General features: G+C 44.7%; 1 protein-coding gene across 2 annotated transcripts in view; it reads right to left on the reverse strand.

The window, feature by feature from the left end:
* The window catches only part of GREB1L (GREB1 like retinoic acid receptor coactivator), a 159814-nt gene extending 143612 nt beyond the window's left edge, over positions 1 to 16202 (reverse strand). For both annotated transcript variants that reach the window (XM_088469621.1, XM_088469620.1), the window contains exon 1: positions 15866 to 16202. The gene's annotated coding sequence lies outside the window, so the exon portion shown is untranslated. The remainder of the gene's footprint in view (positions 1 to 15865) is intronic.
* Positions 16203 to 27811: the final 11609 nt, after the last annotated feature.

Genomic DNA, 27811 nt, shown 5'->3' on the forward strand with positions numbered 1-27811 from the left:
TCATCGGAAAGGGCCGCTCTTACAGAGAGATTGATCATGTGCGGTGTTCGTCATGCATACTGGCGTTGCTAAAGCCGCATGCATGCGAAGAGCGGCGGGATGCATCACATCCCGAATGCTATGAGTCATACATCCCGCCCCCTGGTGCTGCTCTGTCACCGTACTTAGGGGGAGCACGGAGAGGAAATCTTCCTGCTCCCCCACTCCTTCCCCCATCTGGCAGTGGTGGGGCACTCCGGGGCATATATGTGTGTATGTGTAAATACAGTCCACAAGGTATGTAAACTTTACATATGCATGCATTAAGCAGTGCACTCTGCACTGTGCATTAGCACTGGGACCCAACATATACTTCAAGTTCTGCTGTATTTTTTATTTTATTTTCTCTGCCTGATGCGGTCTCCTGGAACACCTGTCTGATTGGCCGGTGTCACAGAAGGGGGCGGGATGAAGAGGGAGCAAGCATTCACCACCCTCAGATGGCAAATGTTTTTTTGCGATGCGAAACAGAAACATTTATGTTTCCGTGCGTCTATGAAATGCTCTCCCCATACTACTGCATGGGGAAGTGATCCTGCCACGGTGCGGGGATTCCGCTGGAGAAGTCATGAACTTCTCCACGGTAATCACCTTCATGAGCAGATTGAAGCAGCGAAAAGCCCTGTTTTCAGTTAAACAGGGCTTTTCACTACTTTATGAAGACACCCCATACTTTGCATGTGGTCACATTGGTCAAAACAAACTACCACCTGCGAAAGGTTCTACAGAAATCTACCTATAGGAAACAAACCACGAAATAACAATGGAACATCAACAACAGTGGTCACAATATTAATTCTTAGACGCTACTAGTACATTTATGATGGTTCTTTTGCCACTTCTGCTTCTGTCAAGTTAAATGAATCGCACTAATAAAACGGAGGCTTGCACAATCCTGCTGAAACCTCCTTAGCAATCATATGAAGAAGCCAGTTTCTTTCTGTATGACCATTTCTGCTACACTTCATAATGTACAATGTCACTCTTCTGTCGGTTGTAAGCCCTGTTCTTGCTAATTAGTATTGTCAGCCAAATTTTATTTACTCTGCTTCGAAAACAAACCAAGGGGCGTAGAATAAAAAAATAAAATGGTGCTACATCAGATGCAAGTTGTCATTCTTAAACAATATGGATAATGAAGAGGTTTCATTGGTTTCTAGAACAAGAAGAGGATTGGAATGGTAAAGGATGGTCATGGCTGCCAGCAGCTGATTGTGTTAAGATTTATACAACTAGTTCATCTTTCATATTTACCTTCCATGGTCTTTCCTCGCTCCAACCATAGCACATCACCAGTAGCTGCACAGAAAGGTTATGCCAATGGCTGCTTTAATATAGCTGCTGATGCTTCTGCCTGGCAGTAGTGAAAACACACACACTTTCCCCACCACAGCTGCAAGGTTATACCACCTTTTTGGGCTCCATTTAACAACGCACAGGCATATTTTGTTTAGTATCGTAATGATACAAACTAATATGCCACTGGTATTCATCATTACTTACCCCTTCGGCGAGGTCCAGTAACGTCCCCATCGGCGGCAGCATCCTCCGCTCAGCAGCTGGCAGCGCAACAGGCTTCTATGCCATGCACGATGGTCTTCACATGACTGTTTTACCCAGCAGTGCCTGGGAGGCTTCGCTGATGTTGGAAAAGCTGCTACCGGGTCCCCGTTGTTGACAATGTAGACCGTATAGCTCTTGCCATTTAAAGATGGCAAAAGCTATACAGTGACAAACAGCAGTGATCTCAGATATTGAAAGGAAAACAAATACCCCATTTAGCCCTCGCTAAAGGGGTTATCAGTGGTAAATGGTGCTACTTTGTGTTCATGTATCTTTACACCTAACTTGACTGTAAGCTCATTTTTGCAGGGCCAGCTTCACCTTCATGTAATCACAGGTCAGATGTGTCCTTGTACATCTTTGCTGCAGTCACGTCACAGAGCCCCTCTTGGCACGTCAGGTGTCGTGTTAATTTTTTTTTGCCGAAAATGTGTCTTAGTCGCAATGCTATGTGACTAGAACACACCAGGAGATTGTGCCGATGAATTTGATATGCAACACTTGGATATTTGTGTGCGACCGAGTCTCTGAATCAGCATACAAAGTGCTACAACGCAGCGGCCACAGCTTTTTTCTTCTAAGTTCTGTATACACAGACAAGTGTCGCATATCAAATTAAACCAGTGCAGTCTCCTGGTGCGTACACACTGGGCGATATTACTGAGCGATTGCGACATAGTAATCGTGCAATTGCTCAGTAATCGTGCTCTAAATGATGAAAAAGACCAGTGATGCGCGCTCCAGTTGGTCGTTTCCGACATTGTTCATCGCCTGAACATGCAGCACAATCTGTCGATAATGATAGATTGTGCATGTTCAGTGATGAAGGAGGCACTACAGGGGATCAGGAACGACAGTACGATTACAATGTCGTAATCATACGGTCTTTCCTGATCGCCTAGTGTGCCGCGAGCGGTTGCCAAGTGTGGTCAGCTCAGCGCACTTGTACTGTAGTGTTTTATTCCTGAGGAGGCCATTGTAGTGTGTTGTATTCCAGAGGAAGCCATTGTAGTGTGTTGTATTCCTGAGGAGGCCATTGTAGTGTGTTGTATTCCTGAGGAAGCCATTGTAGTGTGTTGTATTCCTGAGGAGGCCATTGTAGTGTGTTGTATTCCTGAGGAGGCCATTGTAGTGTGTTGTATTCCTGAGGAGGCCATTGTAGTGTGTTGTATTCCTGAGGAGGCCATTGTAGTGTGTTGTATTCCTGAGGAGGCCATTGTAGTGTGTTGTATTCCTGAGGAGGCCATTGTAGTGTGTTGTATTCCTGAGGAGGCCATTGTAGTGTGTTGTATTCCTGAGGAGGCCAATATGTGTGTATATTTTTATGTGAGAGCCAATGGGGTGTGTTTTTTCATTGGTCATGCACGCCGCATAGCCGGATAGTGTGCCTTGGCAATTTTAAAATCTTGTTTAGTGTACCTCAAGTCGAAAATCACTGCTCTAAGTGCTCAAATCTGCTTTCAGCTATTATTTTCAAAACCTTTAAATATAAAGAAAATACCTGAAAAATGTTCTACTAAAAAACATGTGTCCTTGCCAGGGGCATCTTAAGAGAGGAGGGGGCCCGTGTGCACTCCCTGTGCGGGGCCCCCTCCTCTCTTTCCGGTGGCCCTACTCCAACTGCCCTTTAGTAACTTTAGGGGAAACTAAAATAATGTGAAAAGGGTGTGAAAACACCCTTTTACTTTATTTTAGTAAAAATAATGTTAATAAATAGAGCCCCAAGAAATCTCAGTGAGAGTCTTGTTTTTTTTTTTTGTTTTTTTTTAAACATTAAATGCCTTCTTTAATGAGAGCTTACATATGTTGGTTCATGAAGGTCATTCTGCCCCAGATATTGTAAGAATTGGATTTAGAACTCTGTGCAACCACTGAAGCAAGACTACATGAATGAGCAATGTCAACACAATTGTCACAGCCCTACTGCACATATCACCACAATTTCAAACCTGGCCAAATATATTTAAAACGGAAGATGGCCTTTTTGTGTTTTATAATCTGCCTCCAGGTTGCAGTAGAAAAAGGCATAAATATTCATCTCTCATTAAACTAGTATATGTACAGCAGTAGCACAATTATATTTGGTTAAAAACATTTACTTGGTGCACTTGAATGTGCACATAACTTCTGTTTGATAGCCAAACAAATTTCATTAGAGTACTACAATGGATGCAAACTGTATCATTTATGGGCCAACAAAAAAAATAACAATAATAATGACCAATATCAGATCAGATGTAGCAAATATTTTTCAGGCGAGACATTAAATTTTGGGTTGACAAGAACCACATCTGACAGGTTGAACATCTAGATCTTTCAGATCTGTCCAGAAAGGATTATATCCAAATAATACCCCTTTTACACCAGAGCAAAAACCTGGGTTATTGCTGGGTCTACCCAGATCGCAGCTCAGTGTAAAAGGGTCCCTGAAAAATAACCCAGGTCAAGTGACCCAGCAATCCAACCCAGGCTTCTGCCAGGGATGGACCCAGGATGGACCCGGATAATGGTGCAGTGTAAACGGAGCAACCCGGGTTATCTGACCTGGGTCATGCCTAAAATGAGCTGTTTGATGGTTGTGGGGCATTCACCTCCCACTTTTTATGATCTCACAGGTTTACCAGGGCAGACCTGAGTTCAGTGTGAACAGAACTGACCTGGGAGTAACCCAGATCGAAGGTGCAGTGTAAATGGGTCTGACCAGAGTTGGAACTATGTCCAAAAACCCAGGTCGGACCTGGGTTTTTGGTGGAAAAGAGGTATTAGAGATGTTGTCTGGCACATTAAAGGCTCTTTCACACCAATTTACTCAAAATTAAGTTTCAATGTAATGTTTCAAACGTACATTTTTCTATTTATACAATGTAATGGCCTCTTGTTCAATACATCAGAAATGCATGTGCTTTTATAGATGCATTTTTATGTTTATGTTTTTATTAAAGTCACAAAGCTTAGGTGTGAACAAGCCCTTAAATCCCCCTACGTGTCATAGTGATGCACTGATTAAAAGCAAAACTAGTGATCATCAGAAAGCCAAGGGCCAAATGTAATAGCTCCCAATTAGGGAAAAGTGCAGATTTTTCGAAGATTTTGCTACAAGATTTAAAGCTGCGATTTTTTTCAAAGGCAAAACCAAACACTCACTTTAAATCAGCCTGCAAAACATCAACAGAAAAATTAGCACTTTTGTGTATACACATAGTGATTATCCGCAAATTGAGGAGGGCCCACTGATATTCCAAGTACTTTTTTTTATTGAGGCACATGGGATTCAGCTGATATTAATAACATAATATCAATGCCATCATAGCAAAGCATACACAACAGATACAGGATTCATTACAATGTAGTTAATATACAGACAGATTTTACAACAACGAATAACCAAAGTGGTAGAAGTTACATAAACAATCGCAGTTTACAGTAAAGGAAAAAGAAAAAGGGAGAAAAATAAGACATGAAATATCAACAAATGTGGTCAGTTGCAATTCTTCAACATGGTTATATGAACCTAGAGGAGGACGCCAGAGGTTGAGTCTCCAATATCCATATATTCCGAAACACGGAATATTCCGAAATACAGAATATTTTTAGCATGACTGAGAAAGTGAAACCTTTGCTTTCTGACGGTTCAGTGTACACAAACTTTGTTTAAAGCACAAATTATTAAAAATATTGTATAAAATAACCTTCAGGCTCTGTGTATAAGGTGTATATGAAACATAAATGAATTTCATGTATGTGTACACAAACTTTTTTTGATGCACAAAATTATTAAAAATATAGTATAAAATGGACCTTCAGGCTATGTGTATAAAAAGCATAAATGCATTCTGTGTTTAGATTTGGTTCCCATTCCCAAGATATTTCATTATTTTATGCAAATATTCCAAAATACAGAATATTCCGATATCCAAAATACCCCTGGTCCCAAGCATTTTGGATATGGGAGACTCAACCTGTACCATAATTAATAATTATCAATTCAAAGAAATCGGTGGATCATGTGCCGCCAAATCTCGTAAGATACCACGTGTTATTTTTAAGGCTGTGAGGAATTTGTTTTCCTCACAGTGGAAGGGTGTCCATATAGGATTCCAATAACGTAAAAAAAAAAAACTTTCCACCTGTTCCTCCTTGTATAAAAGTATTTCTACCAGATATATTCTAAACAAAAAGTGGAGTTTGTTCAAGAATAAAAGGTATCTGGGGAGGTGTGCTATCCAACCAGCCCTGCAATATTGTCTTCTTACCAGCAGCACTTAAAGCTAGTAAGAGCTTCTTGCTCTATAAAGTCATCCCCCCATTAAGTCCCTAAACCTAACCCCCCCTTCCCTGCCACCTAACCCTAAGTCCCCCGGAGGGGTGCCTAACCCTAACCTCTCCCCGAGGGTGCCTAACCCTAACCCCCCCCCTTCCCCTAGCCTAACCCTAACCCCAAGTCCCTCCCGGGAGCCGTAACCTAACCCTCGCCCCCACAGCGGCGCCCGGCATCCCGATGCGTAGGTAAAATGACATGTGTCGGGATTTCGACGCCTGTCATTTAACCCTTGCCGGGATTAATAAGCACTCGGGAAGTCGGCATTGCGTCTGCCGGCTTCCACCCCGGCAGGGGGGGGGGGGGGGGAAAGACGGCAGCCCTGTGTTCAATAGAAGCAGAAGCTGCACAGCTGCTGCTGTGTCCCGATCACTGTGGCCAGCAGTAATCGGCAGGCCGATAGTCACCCCCCCGTCGCAGCTGCCCTACTGTATCCCTAGGCCGGGCAGCCAGCGGCACTCCAACCCCCTTCTCCCCCAGCATGGTTGCTCCACTCCTCCCCAAGCAATCACCCACTCCTCCCCCGGCACGGCTCCTCCACTCTTTCCCCAGCACTGTTATTATGTTGCTTCTATAAAAGCAGCAGCCGCGGCTCTGGTAACCGTGGCTGCTGCTCTGTCCACCACCCGGGCAACCTGTGGTGTGCCCACTCCCTTGTTCCTCGGAGCGACTGCTCCACTTCTCCCCGGCACTTACTTCTATAGAGGCAGCAGCCACGGCTCATGGTAACCGTGGCTGCTGCTGGGTCCCCGATGCGCCTACCCACTCCTCCCCCGGCGCGGCTACTATGGAAGCAGCAGCCATGACCGGCTACTGCTCTAACACCGCCCTCTCCTCCACCGGCACAGCTACACTACTCTGTCCCCGGCCCCTCCTTCCGACCACAGCTCCACCTCCGTCCCCCCCATCACTGCTGGACACAGTGATCGAGCAGTGTATAGTGTGACAAATCACACGCACACATTAAATATATTATATATATATATATATATATATACATACACATATACATATACACACATATATATACATATATATATATATATATACACACACACATATACACACACACAGTATACATAAAAGTGTGTGTGTGTGTCTATGTTTTGAGTCTCCCACATCCAAAATGCTCAGGACCACGTCGGCAGTCATTTGACTGACGTTATGACATGACCTGGTGTCATAACGTCACAGTCAAACGGCATATCCAAAATATTCCGGATTTATTTTTAACATCAATGTCATTTTATTTTTATTATGGCAATCCTGTACGGTCAAGACTCAATATGGGGTCTCAGATTAGGGATTGTATACTATACGATGGTTTGCAAGCCGATGTAAAGGAAACATCGGTGGCTGTGGCCTCAATCAGTGGTTTCTATTGATGGTTGCAATCGATGGCACAGCTGTCAATGGCCATCATTACAGTATACCATAAAAAGCTGTTCTTGACCTAATGCAGTATAAAAAAAAAAAAAAAACGACAATTTCAGCGGTTTTGGAAAAAAAATGTGTCAGTTAAGTGGTTATTATTAATTAGATGCAATGGTGCGATACTGGACCAAAAGTGAAGTGTGTGCGTACTGCTGACCAAAAGCTCTGCCTATGCTGCTGTTTTTCATCCAATATTTTAGACCGAATGGGGTCGAAGACTGTAAGTTAGATGGTAAATGTACATATCGGCACTCCTGAATGTAAATTAAATCGAATGTAAAAGCTGAATTGTAATTGTACAAGTGCGTACTCAGCTTAACTACAGACCGGCATCAAACCTTCAATTTCTAGGAAAAGTTATTGAGAAAGTGGTTGCAATTCAAATGGAAACCAGTGATATTTATAATGCATTCCAGTCAGTACTGTGCTTAATGATCTTCTGATGGCAGAGGTCACTGGTCAATCCTAACCCTTCTGGAATTCTCTGCAGCATTTCATAACTTGAACCATGTACTCCAAAAATATCTGTGGACAGTCCTTAGCTGGTCTATATTGTTTCTCACTGGCAGTCCACAGAGACTATCTTTAGGAGTATACTCATTGTCACCAGTGCCACTGCTATGCAGTGTTCCACAAGGTTCAATCCCATCTCTTATGCTATTTGCAGTATATATGTTACCACTGGGTGAAATAATCAGATGTCATGGCTTAGTCTTCCCCTGCTATGCAGATGATACTCAACTGCACCTGTCCTTTGCTATAGGTACTGAGAACCCAATACCAATCTTAAGTGTGTGTGTTTTGCTGAGCTGAGTGGAAGAGTACCAGTTGGCTGTGACTTAATACTGATAAAGTAGAGGTTCTTACTACCCTATTGCCAAAGGGCAAGATTGCAGCTTAGCCAACCTACTGGACGTACACTTAAGGGTTCAGAGTTGCAATACACTGAACATGTTCATAATATTGGTGTTTTCCTGGATTGTAGTTTGACACATCAACAGGTGTCAGCCATGATCAAAAACACATTCTTTCATATGAGGAACATAGCCAGAATCAAGAACTTAATTCTCTCAGAAGAGGTGCCTACACTCATACATAGATTTGTATCATCGCTGCAATGCGCTCTTCCTGGGTCTACCAGCAAGAGAATTGCACCGGATACAATATGCAGCAGCCACGCTTTCAACTAACCTAACACCTTTCCTGCCACATAGCAACCATTCTCTACTGCCTTCACTGGCTGCTTGCAAGAGGGTGAATCTACTTCAAGATTAGCTTACCGACTTCCAAACCCCTACATAACCATAGTCCAAGGTACCTGATGCAGCTTCTGATTCCGTAAACCCCCATTTGCTTACTTCGATCTGTAGTAGAAGTGCTATTAGCAGTACCTAGAACGGGGTGGGCAATAAGTGTCCCCATCAGCTGTTGTAGAACTACACATCCCAGCATGCCCTGCCACAGTTTTGCTATTTGGTAATACTAAAGGCTCTTGCATGTCATGCTGGGATGTGTAGTTCATCAGGAGCTGGAGGGACATTTACTGCCCACCCCCAACCTAGGGAATCGGTATGAAATACCGATGGCTGAATAGCCACTGGTTCTCATACAGACACCAGAAGGACGAAGATTTACAATGCCGACTGGGGATTGTAAGTAACCTAACCCTCCACTGTCCCCCCATAACCCTTCTTTAGTGGTGCCTAACCCTAACCCCCCCCTTCCTGCACCCTAAACCTAACTGTCCCGGGGGGGGGGTGCCTAATCCTAACCCCTCCATCCCCGGAATATCAGCGTTAGCATTATGGCGGGCGGCGGGATTTCGGAGTCGTTATATCGACGTCCGGGATCCCGTCCACCAGAAATCTAACTACACCACCCCCTAGAATCTCTTAATTAATTCAGCCTTTAGCTTTGCTACATCCGACTCTCTGGTACTCGCTTCCCCGCACAGCTGGAGAGGCCTGCACTCTAGAATCCTCCAAAAACAGACTCAAAACTCATCTGTTTACTGAAGCATTTCATTAGCGCTCATTTAGTTAAAAAAAAATAAATTACAATCTAAATGCTTAGCATTGTTTTCTGTAGTCTATTAATAGACTACTCCAGTTTATTTTTACGCTTGAGGCATATATTTTTATTACTACATTATCATTCAGTGAGCACAATTCAATTAGGCGCGAGTAAGTATGGCTACATGACGCAATTACGGTACCACCAGACATGTGGATTTTTGTTCACAGCCCCATTGGGCCACATTACAAGTGTTTCTACGCCGTTGCACCAGAAACTTGCCCCCCCTCCCGTCGCTCCTAATTAAATTGAGCCCAGTCATTTCACTGACTTCGGGGGGGGGGGGGGGGGGGGATAATAATAATAATGGAATAATAATATTCCATTTGGTGATGCACACAGATGGCAAAGAGTGGAAAGGTACAAAGAACTTAAATTGATTAGTTTCTTCTAAAAGGAAGCCAGTAGTATTGCAATAGTCAGATTATTGCCAATGGTACCATTGTAAACAAAGGATTATGCTAAAGATTTAACAGAGTTTTATTATAAGAGATCTAATTAGACTTTTCATATCTGTCTCCAGTTCAATTTCACAATAACACAAAATGTCCAACAGTTGGATTTGACCACAAAAATGTGTTTGTTATTAACTACACAAAGCAAATAAAGGTTAGTTCCAGGACAGATAAAGATTAAGGTTGAACACACAAATGATGCAGCTACTCTACAGTGTACACTTAGCGATAAAGCTATATAAATGATATATCTAAACATAAGATAACATAATAATGGTTAATAACTGCTAAGAGGTTCAAAAGATTCCCTTATCAGGTCAAGGACAAGCTCTATTGTCGGTTGTGATAGTAGCAATGGGGGTGTGGGGGGTGGAAAACCATACAAAAAAAATGATTTGCTTTTAAGTAAAAGCCAGTTCTCTGGTATTTATCATATCTATTGCTTATGGTTAGCTCAGGTGTGAATTAAAAATGACATTTGCTGTCCCCAAGCTTATACCAATGCACTGCACACAATGGAAGAGTCGCCAGGCTACCAGCGCACATCGTCATCTTCAAGTCTGAATGGCTATGGTAAAAATTAAACAAATGGTTTTAGCTTTGTAGTTCTTCCCCGAAGCACAGTGGCAAATATCATTCTAAAAAAAAATAAAGCTAATTTGATTTACCTCTACTCACAACAGATAAGCCTGCCACTACTAGACGGAAGGTGCTAGCAGGACACTAAGTGGGGAATATAAGACATGAAGAAAAAAAAATTGATATATCACACACACACACACATATATATATATATATATATAAAAAAATGAACAAAGGGGGTGCACTCACCAGTCTTCTAAAATTAGTTTTTATTTCATCTTTTTAAAAAAAATTTACAGCATCATATTAAAGCTCCGACGTTTCGGTCCTAGCCATGGACCTTTGTCAAGGTACCTTGACAAAGGTCCATGGCTAGGACCGAAACGTCGGAGACTGTTAATTTTTTGTATGCAGGGATACAGGTGATCCCATTTGGGTGGCTACCCCAGCAATTGGATTTTCAGACGTGAGTGTGGACTAATACTGGAATAAAAATATATATATATATATACACACACACACATACATACACACACATATATATATTTTGGTACGCACAATACTTACCATTTGAGCACTAATTACTTTTCCTTAAATTCCACACTATTAGGCACACGTCTCCCATTATTTTTCATATATATATATATATATATATACGCACATAAATACATACGACGACAAGAAGGCGCTAATAGCGTAGTATGTAAGACACTGTTTGGTTTTTCAGAATAAGTAATGTGCGTACATTTAATTTATATAAACAAGCTTATCTCAATTCCAACCAATGTTATGATGAATGAGGACACAGTTTTCGTATAGTTTCCAGCATCAGAATATAGCCCAGCATCAAGACAAAAACCAAGAGAAATTCATAGGGTAGTATATCCAAACTTTATAGGTTAAAACATAAGATTAAGAATATGTACATGATAATAACTTGGCTTATGGCATATCAATCAAGAACAATTCACCCAAACCAGGGATCCAGAGTATTCCAACTGAATGGTACAGAATTCAGGAAACCTCTGTGGGGGCAGCCAACACCCCCCCCCCCGGCCCACCCACCAAAAGGGGCCTGCTGTCACTCAACATCGACAGCACGCCCCCTTTGGTACGAGACTCGGAGCGACGGATTGCCAGTCACTATCCGGGTCTCGCGCATGCGCACGCCGGAGCCGGCTCAGTTATGCGCATGCGCTCTGGGCCACCATCGACCCGGTTGCGAGCGCTCAGCCCTTGCGACCGGGTCTGAATCAGGCCCACTGTTCCAACTCGGATCAGATGCCTTGCAGACCACGGCTCCGACCCAGGTTGACGTGGTTTACACTGCACTGCCGGCGCTTGGAGATATCATTTCCAAGTGCCAGGGATCCGCATCTTCCCATGTTGTGAACATGGCCCGTGTTACTCGTTCACACTGCAGGGTTACACGTTCCCGTGTTCAACCCTGCTCGCTATCTGGGTTGGATTGCCGGATCCCTCGACCTAGGAATCCATCCCTGGCCTCTTCGACACTGAGCCGAGACCCAGGTTGACACAGCAATAATCCAGGTTATTTGGACAATGTGGTATTAGAGGAAACTTCATTGACCAGACAAAATCGTTGTCCTCAGATGGACTCCTAGAATTCTGGCATCGTACAATCCGCAGATATTCAATCTTTATTTCTCCTTTTTTTTTTTTAAGTAAAGATCTTAAGTCTAAGATAATAGCTCGTCGTGCAGCACAGCGGACGATACCGCATGCGACCGCGGGAACGAGCAGTGTTGGGTTCAAGTATTTGTGCAGGAGAGACAGGGCTTGATGACAAAAATCACAGCAAAATCCCTGTGTCACTTCACAAAAGCTAGAAGTGGGATCCTACTGCTGTGCCACAACTTCAAAATTATAAGACAATAGCTACTCCAAACCAGAGATTTTTATGTTACATAATAAGTACAGGACACATCAAGACCTGGTCAAGTTCTAGCCAGATGATGAATGCATTCTGGGTGCCCAAAGTGCCACCCTCTTGGACACTGCCCCAATTGTGCTCCCATCATCTGTGGGGGATGTAGTCAGGAAGCAGACGGTCGAAATGCCGACCGCCGGCTTCCCGACTGTAAAATCCCGGCAAGGTACTAATGACAGGCATTGAAATCCCAACGCCTGTCATTAGACCTACGCCAGGAGACCGACGCCCGGCATACCAAACTAAGGGCAAGCCGGGCGTGGACAGCCACAGGGGGTGGGGGGCGGGTGGTGTTAGGGTGTTAGGGATCCTGGGGGGAACTTAGGGTTAGGAACCCCCCCCCGGGAAGGGGTTAGGTTTAGGCTAGGGTAAGGGGGTGGGAGGGGTTAGGGTTAGGCACCCCGGGGGGAGGTTAGGGATAGGCACCCCCCGAAGACTTGCTTTAGGCTGCGGGGAAAGGGTGGTTAAGTTTAGTAACTAGGGGGGAGAGGTTAGGGTTAGGCAGCCCTAAGGAAGGATTAGGGTTACGGTAGGGGGTAGGGTTACTTACCAAAATTAGCTGTCGAGATATGAACCATGCGGCCGGCGTTATTACATACTGATTCCATCTGTGGTTCCTCATCCTGTCACTTAGAATGGAGTGGGATGGTGCAGCAAAACTCTTTCCCCAAGGCCCCCATACATGGTACGATTTGCAAACGATACAATCTCGTTTGCAATTTCCCTTGAATTCCTGAACTCTCCCGATCAAACGATATTGCGCCTACACACGGAACGATTGTACAAACGGCCAAACGACATCGATGGGTCGTAAACGACTGCAGATTGTAAACGATATATCGTTTGTAGCCAACAACCTCACGATGCTGGAATTTATATAATGGGAGGAAAAGTGACAACATATGATCCATCGGATCGTTCATCATGCACACACACGAAACGATGTGTGCCTAGTCGTGAAAGATAGGTCGATATCTTTCTGCAGGTTCTATTGATCAGTGACAACGATGTATGACCGCGGGGGCGCACATTGGCCTCGTTATCCCCACACACACACGGCACTTTTTACACGATTGGTTCCAATCGATCGAAAACGGCCAAATCGTGTAAAAAAATAAATAATAAAATTGCACCGTATATGGGGGCTTTAGAATTGTGGTGCTGGGCTTTAACATCATAGCCCAGCATACTATTTAATTTCATTACAAACATGGTGGAGCAGCAGCTTTATGAGATGTCAGCTATTACCTCTACAACTAGTGGCCGGAACTCAGTGTGACAAAGTGACATTAGGTAACTATTTCAGTCACTTAGGTGCCCCTAATAGCCGCCAAGATTCGCATAGTGTTAGTGATGACTATGGTTAGAACATTAACACTTTAACATAATGGCAGCATTTACATTAAGGAGAATGAAAAACTGTAATTTTAGTAGCATGATTCACTATGCCAAGCCTATATAGGGCTTCCATCAAAAATTTGTGGGGCCCAGTACGAAAAAAAAAAAAAAAGACAGGTTCCCCCCTCCCCATGGATAATATATATTGCTACATTAGCGACTATAACACCCAGATAAGCAACAGAGCATAAGCAACCAAGTGTTAGGTGCCGTAGTGGTGAGTAAGAAGTAGATGAAACTAAAGTAGGGAGAAGCACAAGAGGGTAGAGGGCCCTGCTTGTAAGAGCTTACATCAGTGTTGGCTAAACTTGACACTCCAGCTGTTATGGAACTACATAACCCACCATGCACTGCTAGTTTTGCTATTAGGGCATGCTAAAACTGTGGCAGGGCATGCTGGGATATATAGTTCCACAACAGCTGGAGTGTCAAGGTTAGCCAACACTGGCTTACATTCTAAAAATAAGAGCTTACATTCTAATGCATGATTATATATTTTATAGTGTTATTGATACTGGTTTTTTTTATAAATTGTACTTTGAACATATTATTGGTGTCTATTTTCTGTCATGTCAAGATATAGTAACCTTTTTTGATTTAATTTAGTTATTAGCGCAACATCACTTCAGCGTATTATAGTTCTATTAACGACTATCTTTGGATAGTTGGTTTTTTTAGTAGGTATACATAAACCTACAGGTGTGTGCTTATATTTGGTCTATTTTATTATTTTTTATTAGTGCCCAGCTTACATTTTGTTGTGGTTGGTTATACAAAAGTAGCCTGTGAATGAAGAGGGCTTTAATGCTCTTGAGCGTAAATGTTTGTAAGGGATATACAGAAAATAAAAAAAGGTGATCAATTTTTATAAACAAGCTTTATTCAGAAGGAAAAACAATTCTTTAATAATATTTTTTTTTTACCCATCATGACAGCGGAGTCCCGCAGAGAGCAGAGAAACTACAACAAACTGGTAATTGTCCATATTTAATTCTTCCAGCTGGTAAAAACAAACCCTGAATGAGAGGGGACCCCAGTGTCTCCACCACAGGTTAGCGTTAGGCTTTTGCTAACATAGCAAAATTATAATTAGCAATATGTGAAAATTACTATATGTGCATATTTTCCATGAGGGCATTTTGCCATGTGAGCAATTTTCAGTGTGGTTAATTTTCCATGTACGCTTTTTTTTACTTGTGCGCATTTATGATTGTGAGTTTTTTCTATGCGCAATTTTCCTGTGGGCTTTTTTCATAGAACCTACCACCTGTACCCTCCTAATGGCAGCCCCTAAGCCTATATATTGCGTAGCAACAGTGGAGTAATCAATAGAGACAGAAATAAAGATTTAACTCGAAGGTAAAAAAAAAAAAAAAAAAAACATCCAAGATCACTAGCATGATATACATTACAATTCAGCAACCAAAACATTGATGCATTTCGTTTCTCTCAGACTTCCAGTAGACAGACTGTACAAATCGACACACCAACAATGTAAGCAATACACCTCTACAACAAATGCACAAATGTGTCATGACTTTGTCACTCAGCGGGCATTACTAAACAACCATATCTATGAAAGCACCACATAATCATCTATACGCCTAACAGCAACAAATAATTGCAAACACAACAACACCAGGATTTTAAAAACCACTTAAATTAACCATTTGTATTGTGACCATCACAGCACCTGATGCAATCAAAAAGGTGGCATTAGGCTACATTTGCCTTCCCCCGCCTCATCTGATTCTAATGGATAAATGGGAATTTTGGACATAAAAGTAAACTATCAAAAATACTCAACACCCACCACCTTATAAAAAACAAAAATACAAAGAAGGATATCGAACTAACCACCGCATACATGAAACTTAAATCCTTACTTCCTTTTGCAATACATAAAAAGATATATATATACATACACACACACACACACACACATTTGAATGTGTGACCCACACTAGCTCCATAATACGACAAACATGTACACTTCAGCCAGTGCACTCGTGTTGACCGCTCAAACTCCCCCGGCGGACCCCGTCCCTTTACCTTACGGACGCCAGATTGCAGCAGGTGCTGCTATGAAGCGAGCAGGGGGCTCTTCAGTGCCCCTATCAGTCCCGATTATTTTCGGCTGTAAAATCCGGTTGGTATTGCTGCAATCCTTTCCATCAATGCTGGGAGTACTGCATGAGCTCAGTCCCGTCTTGCCGGGCCCTTCCCACTATATTCCAGGTTATTATGGCTTCTGCGGTCTTGCAGATTGCTTCCCCCGGCCAAGCCTCAGCCAGCTGGACTGGATGTGCAGCTTTGCGATGGTCTAGCAGCGCTACGTGCTTACAGCTCTCCCCAGCGGTGAGCCTACAGGCAACGGACTGTGCAAGACTCTCGCCAGGTGGGGGCGGGAGGCTGGGAGGAGGGCAACTTCTTAAAGCATCTGTCCCATCGTGCAGGGACTGTCAAATGCCTAGTAATCAATCTACATAAAGATCGCTGCTTTCCTGTGCACGGGGAGTCACTTATCACCTGGACCCTGGCTGCTGCAGCAACATGTCACACATTTATCCGGGAATGGCAAGTGGTATCAGAATCATAGTTCTCTGCCTGGAAATGAAGGGTTGCATCCCATGTGCCATTAAATATATTTTAATCTTACAGCCCAACTCATTAACAATTTATAATTTTTATATGTATTTGAAATAATACACTATAGGTAACGACAGCAGCCTAACATATTTGTGTTTTCCATTTATTTCTTATATGAATGTTCTTTACTGCACTTTGAAACTTAACCGTTTGCATCCCAGAATTATTTTAGCAAAGGGAAGGGAACTGCAATTTAAATTGCTCTGTTAATCTGCCTGTGATTATAAGATAAACAGTAAAGAGTGCCCTCTAGTGACCATTTTGAATTAGTGCTATGCTTGCTTATTATTATTATCTTTTAGTTATGTGGCACAGCAAGGGTTCCGCAGCACCTTACAAAGTACATGAGCAAATGAGAGAACAAGAAAACAGTGACTTACAGTACGAAACAATGCAGGACAAGGACATGGTTTATACACATTGCTGCATTAGCGATCATAACACTCAACGAGCAGCAGGGTGGCATCAACCAAGTGTTAGGTGCTCTTGTAGGGAGTTATGAGTAGATGATAGTATGAGTAAGGGAATGAGAAGCACATGAGGGAAGAGGGCCCTGCTCGTGACAGCATACATTCTAAAGCATTACCAATTTTCTTTTTCCCAATGTAGCAATAGATAATGGGGGAGATGTTCTAAGCTCTAGAAAGTGATAAATTCAAAAGTGATAAACTTTTGGCCACTCAGCTCCTAACTGTCATGTTGCAGGCTGTGTTTGAATAATGACTGTTAGGAGCTGAGTGGCTGGTAGTTTATCACTCTCCACTTTATCACTTACCAGAGCTTAGTTCATCTGCCCCAATAATGTTAGTGTAGTATAATTTGCTACTGTTACTTTCACGAAATTACATATTTTTCATGTTTGTTTTTTTTCAATATAGTTCGTACTGTCTTCCATATTCATAGACCACTCATGATGCTGGCAAAAGCTTCTTTGCTAATTGGCTTCATGTCAATTATTGTTGAAGCTTCAATGCCATCATTTGCAGTCAATGAAAGGCATGGAGGAAGCAAAATGTCATCCTTGGAGTTGTGCACTCCTTAGATTTGATCTAAAATGATTAGCAAAATACAAATAAGATTTTTATAACTTATAAACATCTTCTTTGTTTATTGTAATTATTTTACTCACCAGCTTTGTGGAGCTCCCTGGGACTGCAAGGAGACGAGAGACGAGGCAGCAAAAGTTCAGCCTCTCTTCTGTATAGTCAGAAACTGCTTGCAGAGCTGGGGGCGTGGCCACATCATGGGCAGTAAGCTGCACAGAAAAAGAGCTAATAGAGGCATGCCTCTGAGTATGGGGGCATGCCTTGAGCACTGATGGACACCTTGGATGTGTCATGTGACTAGGAAGTGCACTGCAGTGTTTAGTTATCGAGCTCAGCGCCTGATTCAGACCCACTCGCGAGTGCACAGCGCTCGCAAACGGGTCGATTGTCCCCCACTGCGCATGCACATGCCGGGCAGCTGTCGATATTGATTGACAGCTCGCCCCATTTTGTAGACGGGTCGGGGGGGTCGCTTGCCAAACGGACGCGTTCCCGAAGGAACGCCTGCCATTTGGGGGCGGCCCCACTGACATCACGAGTGATGTCAGTGGTGAGCTCTATCGACATACTTATTTGTCAATACTAGGCTGCCTTAGCCGAGGCTGCTATAACATCAGAACCTAGATTTGAAGTGCCTAGTTTAAAGTGTCAATAGAACATTTAAGTTAAAGCTGGAGTTATTCAGGAGTTAAACAGGAGGAGAACAGAAGGAGAATTTAACAGATCAGAAAATCCTGCTATTAAGGACAGTTTTTATCTACCACAACACTTCCAACATGCCTTTGGATTGTGCCTGCACCTGGATCTCCAATGCTGCCCGCATCCCTCGTGATCTCCCCATGCAATCTGCTTATCCACTCAAACTATACCTTACCGAACCACGCAGCAAGATGACCTTTCAAATGGTCCTTGGCTGCGGCCCCCTAATCATGAGGCTTGGTGCAATTTTGCTGTACTCATATTTTTATTTTCCCTAAGTTTAGACTAAACTTTTTTTACTTGTTTTGTAACCCTTGTATCCAGCCAATCGGTGTCACCCATGTTTGTCTGACCCCTCCCCTTTAGAGCAGGGCCCTCTTCCCTCATGTGCTTCTCCTTCACTTAATTATACTCTAATTTACAACAGCACCCAACCCTTGGTTACAGACACCATGCTGTTTATCTAAGTGTTATGCAGCAATGTATAAATCATGTATCTGTCCTGCATTGTTTGTACTGTTAATATCTGTGTTCTTGTGTGCTTATTCGTTTATGTACTGTGTAAAGCGCTGTGGAACCCTTGTGGCGCCATATAAATAAAGGATAATAATAAGCCGCGATGGTTGGGACCATCGCGACCATCACCTGGCCGCTCGCTAAAGCTGTGGGTGGTCACCCACAGCTTAGCGAGCGGCCAGAAGGCTGGCTCAATAAAAAAAAAATACCGCCCTGATTCAGAGCGAGCGCCCGGAAAGAGTGTCCGGCTCTGAATCAGGGCCTGAGGGCCTGATTGAGACCCGGTTGCAAGCGCTGAGCGCTCGCAACCGGGTCGATGGTGGCCCAGAGTGCATGCGCACGATGGAGCTGGCTCTGTCGCGCGCATGCGCGAGACCCGGATAGCGATGGGCAATCTGTCACTCCGGGTCTCGTACCAAAGGGGGCGTGCTGTCGATGTTGAGTGACAGGGGAGTGGCTGCCCAAACGGAGGCGTTCCTATGTAAATGCCTCCATTTGGGGTGGCACCACTGACATCGTGATGTCAGTGGGAGAGATTTCGGCTGTTAGAGCCGAAATCTCTCTGGGGCTTGCGGCAACGAGACCCTACCACAAGGGTCTCGTCGCAAGCCCGATGGTCGTGATGGTCTTGACCATCGCGACCATCTTCCTGGCCGCTCGCTATAGCTGTGGGTGGTCACCCACAGCTATGCGAGCGGCCAGGAGGCCGTTCTAAAAAAAAAAAAAAAAAGACCGGCCCTGATTCAGAGCGAGCGCTTTGTCAGAGCGTCCGGCTCTGCATCAGGGCCTCAGTCAGCAGCAGCAAGAGAAGAAAGTGATGCCGGTAGGAGAAGCAATGGACACTGAAGCTTAGTGTAGTGAGGGGAGAGTTACAGTGAGTAGGGGGTGAGACAGGCTCCCAGCACTCAGACCCATCTCAATGTGTGCCTCCCCAGCCACTGATCTCACCGCAAGTCACTGTTGTCTGCCCCCACCCCCTCACTTTTACCATCATCCCCCCTTCCCCCATTCTTACAGTAGACCTGAACCTGTCTGCTGCGGCCATCAATTAGGGTACAAGTTTCAGTCAGCACTGACTTTGTTGTTATTACCAGGGTTATTTTTCTGATCAAACGCCGTCTCCGAAGGTCTTTTGAAAAATTACATAGGACGGGATGTACTAAGCATGAAAATGCAAACAAAACTCAGAAAATGCAGTTTAATTACCAGTGTAATTAACGCCGGTATGTACCCGATAAGTGGCGGGATATACTGCACCGCTGATGACACAATCGTGACAACATTCCCCTGTACCGCCCACCTATGACGCCGTTACGCCTCTTCTGCACCGACCTAGATGCTGCCTCCCGGAGGGGGGCAGCCGGAATGTCGGCAAGTATGACTTTGCCACTACAATCAACCATGTTGGTAGCATGGATGGTGTAATGGTTAGCATTATTGCCTCAAAGCACTGAGGTCATAGGTTTAATTCCTGCCACAGCCCTAACTGTGCCGTGGTGGGAATTGCTTGCGTGGGTTTCCTCTGGGCAGGTGCGTTTTAAGAGAGGATGATGCCCATGTGCAGACTCAGTGCCGGCCCCCTTCTCTCTCTAACAGTATCGTGGCGGGTGGTGCAGCAGTAGTGTCAAGACCCAGGTTTCGCGGCATGGAGGTTTGTGGTCCTTACTGGTGAGGGCACTGTGGCGCAGTCCTTCTGGCAGGGGAGCTGGCGTGTGGAGATTGGCATTGCATGTACACAGAGGTCTGCCAGCGTTGGCTGTCCTGACGGGTAAGACTAGTGGCACCTCCGCAGCACGGCTGTCTGGGTGCCACCGTGTTGTCTTTGGCCATGTGATATAGCAAGCCAATCGTCTGTGGGTCACCTGCTCTCTCTGGCCTATGACGTTCTGTTGCTGGGTTCTTAAGGGTGTTTGGAGCGCCCTGTAGTTGCCAGTGCAACGTGTTTCACAGCTTCAGCTGTGAGAGAGAGTTCCTGCGCTCCTGAACCTGAGACCTGTGCTCCGGTGCTTGCCTTAGCTCCTTGTCTGCCTTCGGCTCCCTGCAGCTTGCACTGCTCTGCCTTGGCTTGCAGTCTGCTGGTGATCAGCCCTGCACCTTCCACCAGACCCACTCCTGCCCGAACCTGTCTCCGCAGTTAACCCATTCCTGTACAGCCATCATCACAGCATTACCTGATTCTCCTTTCAGCCATCATCACAGCATTAACTGATTCTCCTTTCAGCCATCATCACAGCATTACAGGATTTTCCCTTCAGCCATCATCACAGCATTTCCGGATTCTCCTTTCAGACATCATCACAGCATTTCCGGATATCCCTCTCAGCCATTACTCTGCATACCCGGATATCCATTTCACCTTTACAGTCTATCTAGATTCACCTTATTCATCTCTGTCACCGTGCTGGACATTTGTTTATTCCCACTCACTGCAGTTTCCTCCTGCTACATTTATTAGTTTGTTATTACTGGACTTTAGTATATCTTATTGTTCATGTCTACCAACATTCACATTAAACAACCTACTTTTCAATTTAAACCTGTTCCAGTGTTTACTCCTGTTACCACCACGGGTCCACAACAAACACAGGAGCTCATTCAGACCCGCTTGCTAGCAAGCAGCCGCTCATTGCAGACGATGTTCGCTAATTTGCACATGCGTGTAGTTCATACTGTGCGCGGGCGCAAACTAGCACGAGCGAACGGATTTTGCTTGCTCGCCCTGCAAAGACAGCCCAGTGGAATGAGTGACACGAGAGGCCATTTGTGGGTGGTAACATGGGAAAGGCAGTAGGAACGGGGGAGTGGAGTTAAGGACGCAGGCATGCCAGAGTGTTTTCACGCCATTTCTGAGGTGTGCATAATTAACAGGCAGTGTCATAGTACACGTCACCTGCTTGAAAATTACACTGAAGTGCTCGCAGTGCTTGTGGTAGGGTACAGTCAACCGCAATCGCTGTGGCCAGATCCGATGTACCGATGTTTGAATATACTTCCTGGAGATGACGTACGGAAGTGGGCAGCTAAAGTCAGGCTGGTGGGCATCTATAAACACAAAGTGATCGCTTGCCAAGACATAGTGGGCGTGCTTATGCCTTGCCGAGCGAGTGGCTGCCTTGACATCACTTTGAAAAATTTAAATACGCTGGGAGTGAGTGGCCGCAACTAGCGAGCGGGTCCGAATGAGCTCCTCAGACTCTAACAGTTTGCACTGCCCAAATGGATTTGGCCACTGGACAGGAGTCCAGAACAGATTTAATTCACGACATGGCTTCTCGCCTGGAAGGATTGGAAACCATGCAACAGCAATTAGCACAGTATGTGCAAGAAATGGCACTCCGTCAGGATACCTTACAAGCTACACTAACTACTCCAAGTATGCCTGCAGTTACTCCTGTCTCCACTTCTGTGGTATATGCCTCTGGAGTTCCTCCTCGTTTGTATTTACCTACACCTGGCAAGTTTGATGGCAATCCTAAACTGTGTCGTTGATTCCTCAACCAGTGTGATGTACATTTTACTTTACAACCCGCCAATTTCCCTACTCCTTAAACCAAAGTGGCCTATACTGTGTCTTTATTGTCCGACTCAGCCAAAGATTGGGTTTCACCGCTCTGGGGGTGATCAGATTCACTACTGAATAATTACCCAGAATTTTTAACATCATTCAGGAGGATTTTTGATGAGCCCCGGAAGAACCACTTCTGCTTCTTCCAGTATTATGAATCTGAAACAAGGTATCCGTCCTGTCAGTCAGTACGTCATTCAGTTCCAGACATTGCCATCAGAGCTCAGATGGAACGAAGAAGCCCTAACATCGGTCTTCTGGCATGGACTATCGGATCGTATAAAGGATGATCTAGCCACTCATGATTTACCCTCTAGCCTTAATGATCTAATTGCTCTCTGCAACAAAGTGGATATATGCTTTAGAAAGCGCCAAGCTGAGAAGCACAGAGATGATCGTTTTAGGCCTCATCCTCTACCTGATCTTACCCATTCTCCTCCCTCCTTTAAAATGCAGGTTCAGTCATGGAGTGAGAAATGCCAGGGGTCTTGCCTCCCGAAGATCTGACCTGTGAGAGAAATTCAGGCGTTAGAGGTTCCATCTATACCTAAAGAATATCAATCTTTCACCAATGTTTTCTCCGAGAAACAGGGAATGGGATTGTCCCATTGACTTGTTACCTGGGTAGACGCCTCCCCGTGGTCGGACCTATCCGTTATCCTTACCAGAAACCTATGCCATGTTGGAATACATCCCAGAGAATTTAAAGAAGTGATTTATCCAACCATCTACTTCACCTGCTGGAGCGGGATTCTTCTTTGTTCCTAAAAAAGATGGAGGCTTGAGACCGTGTAAAGATTATAGAGGCCTGAATGATATCACGATGAAGAACAGATACCCACTACCATTAATAACAGAATTATTTGACATGGTCAAGGGATCCACTATATTCTCTAAGTTAGAACTCCGTGGTGCATACAATCTCATCCGTATCCAAGCAGGTGATGAGTGGAAAACAGCATTCAACACAAGGGACGGTCATTTTGAATATTTGGTCATGCCATTCGGGCTGTGTAATGCACCTGCTGTTTTTCAAGGTTTTGTTAATGAGATCTTTAGGGATCTCTTATATGTCTCAGTTGTTGTCTATTTTGATGACATTTTGATTTTTTTCATCCTCTCCTGAGGAACACCACAATCATGTCAAAGAAGTCTTGTCTCATCTGAGGAAGAACAAACTGTATTGTAAGTTGGAGTAATGTGTGTTCAGTGTACCAAGTATTCCATTTCTCGGATATATCATTTCCGGATCAGGGTTGGAAATGGACCCCAAGAAAGTCCAAGCAATCTTGGATTGGTCCCGTCCCGCATCTTTGAAAGCCATCCAGAGACTTCTCGGTTTCTTCAATTATTGACGTTTTATTAAGGGACTCTCCTCCTTGGTGGCTCCCATCATGGCCTTAACTTGTAAAGGTGCCAATCCTGCTCTATGGCCCCCTGAGGCGGAGACAGCCTTTTAACTTCTCACTCAAGCCTTTATCACAGCTCCCATTTTGAGACAACTGGATGTCAATAGACCATTTTTATTGGTGGATGCTTCGTCTGAATCAGAGGGAGGTGTCCTGTCTCAGCACTTCGAAGATAACCGGATTCATCCATGTGGCTTCTTTTCAAAGAAATTCTCCCCTTGCTGAAAGAAACTATGCCATAGGCAAGCAGGAGCCATTAGCTGTCAAGTTGGCTTTAGAGGAGTGGCGGTACCTCCTAGTTCCTTTTCACCATTTTCACAGGCCACAGGAATCTTCTTTTACTAAAAAATATCCAATGTGTAAGTCCTCGTCTGGCCCAATGGGCAATATTTTTTGCCCACTTACGTTTTACCCTGACATATCGTTCTGGTGCTCTCAACCTGAAGGACGACGCCTTGTCACGGTCACTGTCCACTGAGAGTGGTCCAGAAACACTGCGGAGTACTCCTGCACTGGAGTCAAAGTTTGCCACTATACAACTACAACCACCTGTTGGGAAGACATTTTTGGCCCCGGAGTTGAGAAAACAGTTGCTGACATGGGCTCACTCATCTCGTTTTGCCGGTCACTCAGGCATTCGCAAGACCTTGGAGTTGCTGAAAAGATTCTATTGGTGACCATCGATGAAAACCGAGGTAACCGAGTTTATCTTGTCCTGTACCCTGTGTGCTCAGCATAAATCTCCTCAACAGTCTCCAGCCGGTGAGTTGGTGCCCCTTCCTGTGCCATCTCATCCATGGACATATCTCTCCATGGATTTTGTGACGGACCTGCCAAATTCTAATGGTCATACCACCATCTGGGTGGTAGTAGATCGTTTCTCTAAGATGGTCCACTACATTCTGTTAAAGAAGTTACCTTCAGCACCTGATTTGGCTCATCTATTTGTCCACTATACATTTCGTCTTCATGGACTTCCTTCAGAAATCGTCTCAGACTGGGGTGTCCAATTCGTGGCAAAATTCTGGAGAGCCCTCTATTCTGTTCTACAAGTGAAACTTAACTTCTCCATGACCTATCAAAGTATTGGGTCCACCGAGAGGGTGAATCAGGATCTCGAGACCTTTATGAGAATCTTTATGTCTTCATCCCAGGACAACTGGTCTGAGTCCCTTCCCTGGGCCGAATTTGCGCACAACGCATAATATCATTCTACTAACCAAACTCCTTTCTACATTGTGTATGGACTTCATCCTAGGTGTCACGGCTGCCGACACTTGAGACTCCTGGAGGGAGGCAGGCCTACTAGGCACAATAAACTGGGGTGGTCTCAGGAATGACCTTTCCATGAAACTCAGTAGCACAGGATAAAAGTGAAATAGAATTTATTCACAAAATAATTATAATCAGCAAGGTCTCATATAAAGTCTCAAACAGCACAGAGATTCATATATGCAATAATAAGTATAGGAGAGAATCCCCAAATATATATGCAGTCTTTAACATATAAGAACTAACGTGGTAGGGAATCCAGAGTCCAGTATGAGGTTAATATCTCAGGATGGCATTGAGGACCTTGGCCAGGGTAGAACCCTGTAGTAATGGAAATCCGGAGCAGAGTGAGCCCTGCAGAATAATATAGTTCCGGGACAGGGCCGAGACCTGCAGTGCAGTGAGAGATGAAGCAAACTTGAGCCTTGTGGTATAATGAAGACGGAGCAGGGTTAAACCCTGTAAGGCGATGAGATTCCAGAACCGGGTTGAGCCCTGCAACGTGGCTAGAGTACAGAGCGGGGTTGAGCCCCCGTGATGCGGAGAAGATTGTAGCAGGGTTCAGCCCTGTGGTGTGGAGAAGATTGTAGCAGGGTTGAGCCCCATGATGCGGAGAAGATTGTAGCGGGGTTGAGCCCCGTGATGCAGAGATGATAGCAGGGTTGGGCCCTGTGGTGTGGCTAGGGTTCGGAGTGGGGTTGAGCCCCGTGATGCAGAGAAGATTGTAGCAGGGTTGAGCCCTGTAGTGTAGCTAGGGTTTGGAGCGGGGTTGAGCCCCGTGATGCGGAGATGACACTGTAATGGTGCAGTTGACAACTGTAACAAGGATGAGTTCAATATCCACAGGAACGGAAAAACAACAGGTAAAGTGCAGCAAAATGATGACAGCACAATGATGGAGCAAAAAGCAATACTTAGACAATAGGAATGCTGGGCTCTGTAGTGCAGTGGATAACTGGCATCAGAAGTTCATCTGGAATGTAACAAAGGCCCTGATTCAGAGCCGTTCGTTAACAGCAGTACGCTCGTTGCGTTCCGATGTTGAGTAACCGCACATGCGTCGGTGTTACACTGCGCATGTGCGTACGGCAGATTGCGAGTTTTTTTTGTCTCGTTCGTCAAATAGCGTACAGGAAGTGACATGTCAAATGTGATTGACAGAACAGGCCGTTTTTGGGCGTTGACGGGGGTGGAGATGGAAAAACGCAGGCGTGGCGAGGCGTTTTTTGGGCGTACATACATTAACAAATGCGAACGTCAAATGTGTTCGTACCAACTCATACGTCACTGGATGATCCTCTTTCCCTTCAAAATGCTCGCACAGCTTAGGGGCTGGATAACTCGACCACAGTGGCGATGGCCTTCTCCTCCGTCCCGGCACTCCACGATGTAGCATCGATTAATCACGGCTTGTCAGAAACTCAATTAGTGTTGGATTGAAAAACGGCTTGGTATGTGTTTGGAAAGCAGTTTTTTTGGATAGCACAAAACCGAACGCAGGTGGAAATCATAGCTGCTAATGTCTGGATTACACAATCAATTAGCGTACATTTGTGGGGGTGTATTTTGGCCGCAATGTGTTCGTTTTTGGACTATTGTAACAATAATGTCATCATGTTTAGGTTTGGTCCCTCATTTTGTGTTTGCAAGGTGATTTTTCCTCCTTAGGTAATGTTTTAAACGTTCCTTAACAAGCCCTTTTTTTTCAATGTGTAATTTTTTAGTTTGAACGTTGTTGGCTTGTGTGCCCGGATTAAATGTAACCCATTTTTACAATAATGTCAGAATACAAAGTCGTACATTTGTGGTAAATTTATTGGTATCCCCCCCAAAAAAAATACACATATTTAACTCAAACATTTTTGGCAGTGTTCATTCCACAATATTTATTAATTGTGCAAACAATAATTTTTGGGTAAACGAAAATTAAAAAATTAAAAACAATTCACAAGAAAGGAGAGGGAAGTTTTGGCCAGAAAGGAATATGAGACAAGCACTGAAGGAGTGTGGGAAAAGTAGCCAATGGTGTCACCGTTTTTTCGCCCGTTTGGCTGGGGGAGGGAGGGCGCCAGACCGGGTCCGGGATGTCATCGGGCTGGCCTGTCCAGAGGCAGATGTTGTGGCCTCTGGACTAGGCACAGGGCTAGGCACATTTGGAGGATTGGCTGATGCTGTGCCAGAGGTGGAGGATCCTGATGTTCCGGCAGGAAGGGAGGTCAGCTCCACAATGTGCTGGCGAACGAGCTGCTCCAGGGCAGTGGCGATGCGGATGTTGGCCCTGGTATTTTCCGCCAGGGCCTGACCAATGGTCACGTTGGCCGCAGCATTTTGCTCCAGGGCCTCAGCCACCCGTACCAGACTGGCGTCCATCCTCTGCAGAATCTCTGTATGGAAATCCGATTTAAAATTGAGTTCTGTGAGGAGGGACACTGCCTGCGAGGGGGATTGCCCTGGACTGGCTTCTGCAGGGTCCTCAGCCGGATGTACTGGTTCCTCCCCTGCAGAGCCAGCAGAAATTCTGCGGCCAAGGCTCCCCTTTGGAGCAGACTCATCCGCCTGTGTCTCTGTTGGAAAAATGAGAAAAGACTCACATTAGAATCTACATATTGGCACAATAACATTTCAGAGTTGGTGACATCACAATATTTACCTTGGACAACATGAGGAGCCGCAAAGTCTGGCATGTCCGTATCCATGTTGGACACGCCAAACACCTCCACAGGCTGCACACACCCCTGTGCCAGCTCTTCTAAATCAGTCAACTCCAATGACACAGGGGTGGGACCCCCACCTGTCCCCCTTGCATCCCTAGCCCTGTCCGCCAGTTTTTGCTTCAGGCGAT

This window comes from Taudactylus pleione, unplaced genomic scaffold (assembly GCF_031769625.1).
Source record: "Taudactylus pleione unplaced genomic scaffold, aTauple2 ptg000093l, whole genome shotgun sequence".
Classification (NCBI taxonomy): Eukaryota; Metazoa; Chordata; class Amphibia; order Anura; family Myobatrachidae; genus Taudactylus; species Taudactylus pleione.